The sequence below is a fragment of the Myxocyprinus asiaticus genome, chromosome 14 (assembly GCF_019703515.2).
Source record: "Myxocyprinus asiaticus isolate MX2 ecotype Aquarium Trade chromosome 14, UBuf_Myxa_2, whole genome shotgun sequence".
Classification (NCBI taxonomy): Eukaryota; Metazoa; Chordata; class Actinopteri; order Cypriniformes; family Catostomidae; genus Myxocyprinus; species Myxocyprinus asiaticus.
The window spans coordinates 2,093,337-2,104,704 of NC_059357.1; positions in this window are offsets into that span (position 1 = coordinate 2,093,337).

Genomic DNA, 11,368 nt, shown 5'->3' on the forward strand with positions numbered 1-11,368 from the left:
CGACAGTTCGAGTTTCCTTCTATTAGGCAGCTGTGTTTCCTGAAAGCCTTTTAGGAGAGTTTGAGCTGCAGCTTTTGTGTTGGTCAGAAATTCAGTGACAAATAATTAGCAGAAAATTTCCTGCACAGGGCGAGAAGACGCCTGTGTTATCTGGGAATGTTATTATTAGTAATTTCCTGTTTTTGCAGCCCATGTTGCTCAGAGACATGATTCCAGTTCCAAAATCTACTGACAGCAACTTACATTTTTGTACAAATATTTTTACGTGGGTCGTTGTACATATAGCTGCAGTTTCCTGGTGAAATTAACACTAGAGGCCTGTTCCTCACACAATGCTATCTTATGACATCTAATCACTTTTACTATAGCACATGACATATTTTAACATTTGCATTACATAACCAACTACATTTACAATCTTGTTTGTGTGTGATCAAATTGTGCAGTAGCTCGACTGATAGAGTGTTGCACTTGTGATCTCACATTTGCTTTTTCTGACACTATCGGTTAGGTTTAGGTTTTAGGTTTAGGGTAGGGAGGTCAGTTTTGTTCATTTAAAACACCCAGGCCCAACGGGACCCGAGAACCTGATGGGTTTCGGGCCGGGTTCGGGTCAGTTTTTCAAGTAGGACTTCAGTTTGGGTTTGTAAATAACACAAAATTAATAAGGCCTACTGAACATGTTTCGCATGCACGAATATACGAGTTAGGGGCCGTTCACACCGAACGTATTTTTGCGCGCATCTGTTCTGTTTTCCCATCGTGTAAACACATGCTGGACGAATGTTTGACATTTACACCGCGTCTCGCTGATTCTTTAGTGTCTCGCGCAGGACCGGCATATTTTAAACACCATGTCAAGTTAAAAAGAACTTGTCAGAAATGCATGTTAAGACACCTGCACTCTGTTTCATTACTGTTGCATTATTTCATTTTATTCCAGATTGTTCTGCACCAAGCAAAGTTTCAGCGCATAAACGGTCAATGCTTTTTTCCCCTTCTGCTCTAGTGTACTAACTAGATCTATTTGTTATTCATCTAGATGATCGAATCAGGTACGTGCTTGGCGAAGTTATACACACAACCAGCTAACTGAATCACAGTCATGAAATCAGCCGATTAGGAAGTATAATACGCTTGATAGCAGGAAGCCCTGCTGTCATAAAAACTGGTAATGAGGCCAGATGAGGCTTGGTAGCTGCTAACTAGCTAGCTATCCGGCTAATATGACATTGTTATGCACCGAACAAGAAAACACTGACAATGCTATACAGCTATCGACTGAACACAACAACAACTCCGACATCAACACCATTGCTGTTTTTGTACTTTTTAGTTAAACGTGTTTTCATGATCCACAGCGTTGTCACAGGCAAGAAAGTGTTTGTTCTCCTTGAGATGTTTATTGGTGGTTGGCAATCCGGCTTTTGGTGCATTACCGCCACTTACTGAGCTGGAGTGTGGAGCGTCACAGGAAAGTCTTTCAGTGGAGTCAAACGTCAGCTGAAGATGAAACTGGCTAAATTTAATAAAAAAGAGATCACACACCTTATGTAGGATTAATTCCTAAACTGAGTATACTTTAAAGATAGTTTACCCTCTGGAGTTTGCTTGTAAACAAACACGTTATGTTTACATTCATTCTTGAGGTCTAACAAACATGTGGATTTCGTGCAATTCCTCCCCCATTAATGGTATTACATGCATATTGTGATAAATATCGATATCGAACGATATAATTTTTTTAAATATAATTTGCCATTATAGTGTCAGGATTGTATGTGTTTTTGTTCATGTCTTTTACTTTAAATTAGTTCCATGCCATGTTTGTTCCTGTTTCCTTGTCATGTGATCTTGTCATGTGTTTCCCATGTTCTTGTGTCTTGTCCCCATTGGTTCATTGTTTCATTTGGTTGTTAGCAGTCTCGTTATCTTGTTTAGAGTTCTAAGTGTTCATTGGTTATCATTGTCATGTGTTCTCCCAAGTCCAAGTTTTTAACCCTCATGTTTGCCATTGTCGAGTATTGTTTGTGTAATGTTGGTTCTATAGTCAAGTCATGTTTACATTTTGTTTCATAGTCATGTCAAGTCATGCCAAGTCAAGTTTAGTTAAGTCAAGTTCATGTTTATGTTTTGTTCACGTTTGAATTTAGGGTTCTTGGCTATCGCTTTTGCAAATAAACTGCACTTGGGATCATCACACTTCATTGTCTTCGTCTCTGCCTCTACCTTGTTGCCAGCCAACGTTTCAGAATACTCGACCAACCAAGCAGTTCAACTTCTTTGCCTACGCCAAGAAAACGTTTCCATTGAGGAATGTGTGGAGAACTTTTGTGCTCTGGCCAGCAGGGTCGATTTTAATGAGATTGCCCTCAAGGACTGTTTTTGCTTTGGACTGAATGAGCCAATCTCTTCCCTGATGCCAGGCGGTCAGAGTACCCACAGCTGAGCCAGAGTTCAACGTCATGGCCGCCGAGCCAGAGTTCAACGTCATGGCCGCCGAGCCAGAGTTCCACGTCATGGCCGCCGAGCCAGAGTTCCACGTCATGGCCGCCGAGCCAGAGTTCAATGTCATGGCCGCCGAGCCAGAGTTCCACGTCATGGCCGCCGAGCCAGAGTTCCACGTCATGGCCGCCGAGCCAGAGTTCCACGTCGTGGCTGCCGAGCTTGCGCCACCTTCTGCCCCGGATCCTCAGCCTGCTCCATGCCATGTCACAGCCACGCCTGAGCCTGCTCCATGCCATGTCACAGCCACGCCTGAGCCTGCTCCATGCCAAGTCACAGCCACGCCTGAGCCTGCTCCATGCCAAGTCACAGCCACGCCTAAGCCTGCTCCATGCCAAGTCGCAGCCACGCCTGAGCCTGCTCCATGCAATGTCTCAGGCTCACCTCTGATCAACGAGCCAACGGCCAAGCCTGCCACGGTCAACAAGTCAACGGCCATGTCTTCCACGGCCAACGAACCAGCGTTGCAAGGCTCGTCCGTCCCAGAGCCAGTGTTGCAAACCTCGTCCATTCCAGAGCCATCTCTCACTGGGCTATTTGAGTTGGAACTTGTTCCTGCCCTTGTGCCCACCCTGAATTCTCCTGATCAGCCAGTTCCCCCCTCGATCATCGATCACCTCTGAGATATCCCAGACATGGAGAACTTTTGAACCTCCAACTCCGCCTAGACCCTCCGAGCCCTGGACTCTGCCTTGGCCTGTCGATCCCTCGACATCACTTCGGCTCGACATTCCCTCGGCTCCACCATGGTCCTTCAGATGGTCGGCTTTACCGGGGTCCCTCCAGCTCCTCCTTGGTCTGTTGGTCACCTGGATCCACCTTGTTTGTGTAATGTTGATTCTATAGTCAAGTCATGTTCTTGGATATCGCTTTTGCAAATAAACTGCACTTGGGATCATCACACTTCATTGTCTTCGTCTCTGCCTCTACCTTGTTGCCAGCCAACGTTTCAGATATCACTTCGTACCAACCAACTGCACTTGGGATCATCACACTTCTTTGCCATCATCGCCACAGAAAACGTGTTGCCAGACAACGTTACATATATACACTGATTAAATGCAACAATTCAGGTAACACACATAATTAAGGATTCGTTTGTCTATTCTGCCATATATGCAGTAATTATTTTAAAATAATTTTAAGAATTGCGTGTTTTTACAGATATTCATGTGATATTTTCAGCACGGTCACTAGCGACAGTAACATTTCTTATCATAAATCTGCCTTAAATATAATTTTGGTAGTTTTAAGAGATGTTATGCAAAACTCCAACCTTTGTGCATGTAAAATATACCTTGAAGGATATCAGAAGCAACATTCTTGTTATTTTAAATGTTAAAAAAAAATCAGCTGTAACATAGTTGACAGTGAAATTAACTTTTTTCACGAAATACAATGAAACCATTTACATAAGAAGATCTCTGTTTTAACTTGCAAGGAACAATATGTAGTTAATTTAGTAAAATCAATTAAATGTCCCTTAATCCCTAATCATCATGATTCACACGCATGCATGCACACACATGCCCGAGGGCACACACACCCTCAGTGTCCTCTGACACATACAGGCTTAAAATATGACAGAAAACTGATCTATGGAAAATAATATCAGTGAACACAGTAGGGTCACGTCAACTATGTTACCCAAGAGTCAACCCTATATGATAACTTAGTTAACACGTAACATAGTTGACATGTTTTGATTCATAATTTCAATGGTAGGCCTTGCATGTTATTTTCTTGATCAGGTTAACCTCAAATTTGAATATATATTTTAGTTAAAATCATAAAAATATTGCAAACCATAACAATGCACCCAACATAGTTGACGGTCAATTAATATCCTCCTTGACAATATGCTATTGTAGTTAAAATATTTAAAAAAATGAAATGACACACCATTATGTGTTCAAAATGTCCCCCACACAAGAAAATTACATCACTGCTGGTCACATTTTTAGTCGCAGGGGGGTATTTTATTAGTAACATAGTTGACAGACCTTTTGTTGGCATGAGTAAAATAAGATATTTTCTTTATTAAAATGCCAAACTTAATCTAAAAAAAATATATACTATTTTTCTGAAGTTTTTAGAATTTAAACATAAAATATAGATGATGTTGACTTTAACATTTTGTATTAATTATTTTGAATTTAAGACCCACTCATTTCAAAAACCGACAATACAAAAACTGTCAATTAAGAAACATCATGGCAATTTTAAGCAAAATTAAACATGGAGTGCACAAAATATTTCAATAACATATGTAATTATCATCAGTGGACATTGAATGTACCCTAAATTATAGAATGAGTCATATATCCCCATTTCATCAGTCATCTTCTACTCACCCTAAATATCGGCATCAGTCATCGAAAAAGCCATATTGTTCGACCACTACTTGAAACTTTATTGTGCTGAGCTCCAGATCTGTTCATGAACAGGTGTGTGTGTGTGTGTGTGTGTGTGTGTGTGTGTGTGTGTGTGAAACACAACTCGCTGAAGCATGGTAAATACACACTCACATTTACAGAAAGAGTCGATTGTGAAAGCATGAATCATTAATGGTTAAAACAGACAACTCTATTTGATGAGTTAAAAACTGATTTAAAACAATGCACGCTCCTCTTTAAAAAACATTACACTCATTATCTTTCCTGTGCATCTCATGTAAGTCAGTAACACAGATCAGGTGCTCTGGTTTGAGTATATAATAATGTGCTTTCTGTTGTGAGCTCAGTCTTGTGTAAAGCTGGTGGACGGTTGTTGTGTATGAATGATTTAAAGGACACAGCATCTGTGTGCGGCTGCTCGAAGCACTTACAGCGGAAAAATGGAGCAGTCAGCTTCATTTTATCGCATTCGGCTGCTCTTGAAAGCCCTGGATGCTTTTCAACAGTGTTCAGAGGGGGATAGCTTGTGTTTTCTCAAGAATCTTGTGGGCAGATCAAACGAGTCTCAAACTGTGCTGGGAATGGACACAGGGCGAGTCAGATCTTGAATGTCACATCCCATCACCTCTCCCTCTGAATTCCCTCGTTTGTGCGTTGAACAGTTGTCGTCTTGTATCAGATTTGACAATGCTCTTAAATATTTCAGAATGACCATTTACTTTCTGAAAATATCCTCTCGGAAGGTGAACTGAATTCTCTCCTGGACTCGCGGTCTGTTCGTCAGAATGTCTCTCAATATCTCTCAGTGTCACATTATTTTTCATTAGCCTTTGCGTCGTTCTCACGTGTCTTTTCCAGCGTCCCATTAATGTCTGACTCACTGGAGAAACAGAAAGAACACGAGTGTCATATAACTCCAAGAAATACATACTATTTAGTTTTACAGGATTTATTTCAAGAGAAAACGGCAGACTGTTCAGCAGATATTGAGCTGATCAGAAACAATCACTAGCTAACCCCTAATTAGTTCACAGAGAAAAATCTGTACAGTATAGGGTTATACTTCGAACCGGCATTATAACTTGGCACAAGTAAGAAAATTGATTGTCACTAACAGATAGCACTATCAAGGTATTTTATATTATAACTTCTAGGTGTTTACAAGTAGATATTGCCATTTCCAACACGGTAGAATTAGCATCTAGGTGTACATAGATGGCATAATATTGATTATCACAAAATGAAAAAAATACTGTAAATATAAAGAATTTACTCGTCCCTCATTTATATAAAAAAAAAAAAAAAAAAAAAAAAGCAAAAATGGGATAAAGCACTTACAATGGAAGTGAATGGGGCCAGTCCATAAACGTGAAAATACACACTATTTCAAAAGTATAGCCATAAAATGCCAACATTATATGTGTTAAAATAATTTTAGTGTGATATAATCGCTTACTAACCTTATCTGTGTAAAGTTATATTCAGTTGCAGTTACAGAAAGACACTTCCAATGGATGTTAATGGGGCCAGTTAATACACACTGTTTCAAAAGGATAGCCACAAGACATAAACAGTAGATGTGATAACGTGATTTTCGTGTGATAGATTAGCTTCCTAAAGTTATTTGTTTAAGTCTTGTGGCTATACTTTTAAAACAGTGAGTATTTTAACGTTTACGGACTGGCCCCATTGACTTCCATTATAAGTGCCTCACTTTAACCCATAGTTTTGCTCTTTTTTTCTTCTTATAAACAAAGGAACGATCATGATTCATTTGATTTGACAACTTGAATCACATTTCTCGCCTTTCCCACAATTTTGTAACATCAGGAGATACACTTCCTAAATTGTAAATTCCAACATTCTTGTATATGTGCCACTGGCATTTTGTAAATCAGCATGTCTTGAGCATACAGAGAATCACATAAACTCACGGTTTGACACGGTTGAGGAACATCCGTCGTACGAGCAGAGCAATGGTGGTCAGGACCATGATGGTGGTGCACATGACTGCCGTTGTAGCGTGAAACTCACAGGACACAATGACAATCCTCAAGACATAATTTACAAGCAGACAAAGTGAACTGGACTGGGGTCGCACACACTTTCTCTCTTGCACGTGAATGAGATTATCTGGATTAGAGCTAATCTCAGTCAGCGTGAGCCGTGCTACCAATTTACCTGAACTCCGGGTGGGGGCTTACAGTGAGAAAATTTACACATTTCCATTGATCATTGTATAAATCTTGGAGGGGTTGTACTTGCTTTTTTTATTATTGGGGGGGGGGGGGTACCTCCCCCCATCACCCTGGAATCTACGCCCCTGCTGATGAGTCACTCTGACTGATGGGATACTAACAGATCACATGATCAAGGCTAATGATCCGGCTGTTTGAGAGGAATTCGATTAGGAATGTGTGTCTGTGTCATTTGTTTATTTGTTGTGTTGCTAACAGAGAGGGAGAGACAATATAAACCCTGTTCAAAACCACAGACTAACCTCTAAATCCATTTTAACGTGAGATCCTGAAGATTGCAGGTCAGCAAAATCACAAATGAGATCTCAATGGTTTCTCCTGATATTAAATGGACAGCAAACAGAGACTTTAGCTGAAGTCTCCTGCTTCTCAGATGCTTCTCCTGAGAACAAGACTCCAGTAATATCACATGTATCAAATTCTTTCAAGTTTTGTTCTGATCTAAATCCTTTTGTGTCTAGTGTTATGTCTCTCAATTAATTTTAGTAGAAATATCTGAGACAATGTTGATATAAAACAAATGTTAGTCTGGGCTGATTCTGAACATCTGTCATTAGTGTTGACTGACTGGCTGCTGATGTATTCAGGAGTTTTTGTGTTGTGGTTGCAGCTCTAGTTGTTTGAGAGTAGCACTAATCCCACAATCCTCTGTTTTGCTGACTCAGACCAAGTAAGCTGTGTGGTAATCTCTTCATGAAAACACACCAGAGCGTTCTGAGACAGATAGATTATTTCAAGATTCAAAGAAGCTTTATTGGCATGATAAGTGATTTGCATTGTCAGTACAGTAACACACTTTTTTATATACCTACACACACACAAGGGATCAGGGTTCAGTTATCGTGAATATCAGGTCAACACTACATGCTGTACATACATTTTAAGGCAAAACCTTGAACACAATTTATGGACTGAATTGTTCTCAGTTTATGAGAATTCACAGCTTATTGTGTCTGATACAATAACTGATAATTCACAGCTCATTGTGTCTGTAAAGAGGAGGCGAGAAGCAGCTTTCCTGGTTCAGGTAAGTGTTTTATTCTCCTTACTGCAGCAATTACACTCTTTCAGGGCTTTCCTAATGTTCATTAATTCACTCTCCAAGTAAACAACATATTTTACAAAAATAAACTCTCAGCTATGCTATGATAAACTCCTGACTTCACAATAGGGTCTCTGGTGCCCAGGCTCTCTCTCTCGTCTACTTGCGGTCTGGCTCTATTTATGCCACTCTCCCCGTGCTCACTGAAATTAGAGACAGGTGTTAGACATAATTTAGTTCAGGTGTAAGCACCCTTACCGCTTTCTCTCTCCGGAGAGATGCTTGACCACGCCCCCGCTGCCACATATCCCCACCGCCCGACTCAGGCCGGGGTGGCATCCGGCCTGCCTACCACTCCCCCCCCATTCCTGGAAAGGAAGTCGGCGACAGCCATCTGCGCCCCCGGTCTGTGGACCACCTTGAACTTAAATGGCTGAAGAGCCAGATACCAACGGGTGATCCGGGTGTTAGTATCTTTCATGCTGTGGAGCCACTGGAGTGGGGCGTGATCCGAGCAGAGGGTGAAGGCCCACCCCAGCAGGTAGTATCGGAGAGTGAGGACCACCCACTTGATGGCGAGACTTTTCCACGGTGCTGTACTTAGTTTCCCTTAACGAGAGCTTATGGCTAATGTACAGCACCGGGCGCTCCTCCCCCTCCACCACCTGCGAGAGTACGGCCCCCAGCCCCCTGTCTGAAGCATCTGTCTGTAAAACAAAAGGGAGAGAGAAGTCAGGTGAATATAAAAGCGGCCCCCCGCAAAGTGCGGCTTTAACTTGCGTGAACGTCCGTTGACACTGCTCTGTCCACTGGACCGGATCTGGAGCTCCCTTTTTTGTGAGATCAGTCAGCGGGCTGGTGACGTCCGAATAATTAGGCACGAACCTTCTATAATAGCCAGCCAGCCCCAGGAACTGTCTCACCCCCTTTTTGGTCTTGGGCACTTCTTCGGATTCGCTGTGAGTCCCGCTCGGCGCAGCGATCTCAGAACCGCCCTCAAATGTTGCATGTGCCGCTGCCAATCATTGCTATAAATTATGATGTCGTCTAAATAGGCAGCGGTGTAAGCTGAATGCGGTCTGAGGATTCGGTCCATGAGACGCTAAAACGTAGCCGGGACTCCAAACAAACCGAACGGAAGTGTCACAAATTGGTGTAATCCAAACGGTGTGGAGAAGGCAGTTTTCTCACGGAAAATTGGTGTCAAGGGGATCTGCCAATAACCCTTCGTCAAATCCAATGTCGAATAAAAACGAGCAGTGCCAAACCGATCGAGCAACTCATCAACACGAGGCATTGGATACGCAACAAATTTAGACACCGCGTTGACTTTCCTATAATCCACACAGAACCGTACAGACCCGTCGATCTTAGGCACTAGAACAACTGGACTGGACCAATCGCTGTAGGATTCTTCTATTACCCCCATATCAAGCATCGCATCCAATTCTTCCTGAAACAATTTTCTTTTTGTGTTCGGGTAGTCGATAGGGGCGGCTACGTACCACCACCCCCGGCTCGGTCTCGATGTGGTGATGGATGAGGTTTGTACATCCCGGTAGAGGGGAGAACACATCTGCAAACTCCTGTTGCAACCTAGCAACCTCCGCGAGTTGGCTCGGTGAGAGGTGGTCTCCGCAAATGACTGGGGTGAACTGTTTATGTTTTGAACTCACCTCCGGTCCGAGCTCCGCCTTCTCGGGAACTACCATAGCCAACGTCACGGGAACCGCCTCCCTCCACAATTTCAGGAGATTGAAGTGGTATATTTGACGAGCGTCCCCTCTATCGGTTCGTTTAACCTCATAATCGAGATCTCCCACTCGTCGTGTGACCTCAAAGGGTCCTTGTCACTTGGCGAGTAATTTAGAGCTTGATGTGGGAAGCAATACAAGCACTTTATCTCCCGGTGCAAATTCCCTTAGCTGAGTTCCCCTGTCATACAGTCGGCGCTGTCGTTCTTGAGCTGGGAGCAAATTCTCCTGTGTTAGTTGTCCCAAAGTGTGGAGTTTTGCTCTAAGATCAAGAATGTACTGAATTTCATTTTTACTGTTTGAAGGTCCTTCCTCCCAGGCCTATCGCAATACATCAAGCACGCCGCGTGGGCATCGCCCATACAGCAGCTCGAATGGGGAGAAGCCAGTGGAGGCTTGCGGGACCTCTCGTACTGCAAATAACAGGGGGTCGAGCCATTTATCCCAGTTCCTAGAATCATCGTGCACAAACTTACGAATCATGTTTTTGAGGGTTTTATTAAATCGTTCCACCAGGCCATCCGTTTGAGGATGGTATACACTGGTGCGAATTGATTTAATATTTAACAACTCGTACAGTTCGCGTAGTGTCCGTGACATAAATGTTGTGCCCTGATCGGTGAGGATTTCTTTCGGAATCCCCACCCGGGAGATTATTTTGAAGAGTGCCTCCGCAACACTGCGTGCTGAGATGTTGCGAAGAGGCACTGCTTCCGGATATCGCGTTGCATAGTCCACTAGGACCAATACAAAGCGATGTCCGCGTGCTGACCGTTCTAATGGCCCGACGAGGTCCATTCCAATTCTCTCAAAGGGGACCTCGATCAAAGGGAGAGGGCACAATGGCGCTTTTGGGGTGGCCGGTGGGTTAACCAGTTGGCATTTGCGGCAAGCAGCACACCACCTGCGGACATCGCCACCAATGCCCAGCCAATAGAAATGGGCTATTAGACGGTTCAGTGTTTTCCTTTCTCCTAGGTGACCCACCATGGGATTATAATGAGCCGCCTGGAATACCATTTCCCGACGGCTCCTTGGAATCAAAAGTTGGGTTGTATCCTCTTTGGTCTGAGTGTCCTGTGTCACTCGATACAACCGCTCATTTATAATTGCAAAATAGGGGTATGAAAGGGCGATGTCCGGCTGGAGTCGTTGACCATCGATAACTCTCACTTGGTCAAAGGCGTGTTTGAGGGTTTCGTCTCGTGACTGCTCCAAAGGGAAATCCCCTTCAGGGACAGAGAAGGGGAGGGGCTGTAGTCTCCCCCCCTCTCGTCATTATGACGTGGAGCTGTCGAGGACGGCCCCGGCTCCGCCTCCCCTGCCAGAGCATCCCAAATTGCACATCTCCCTAACTTTATACAGGACCCATCCGCGCAAATTCCCTTTAATAAAGCTCTAAAGTCAGGCCAA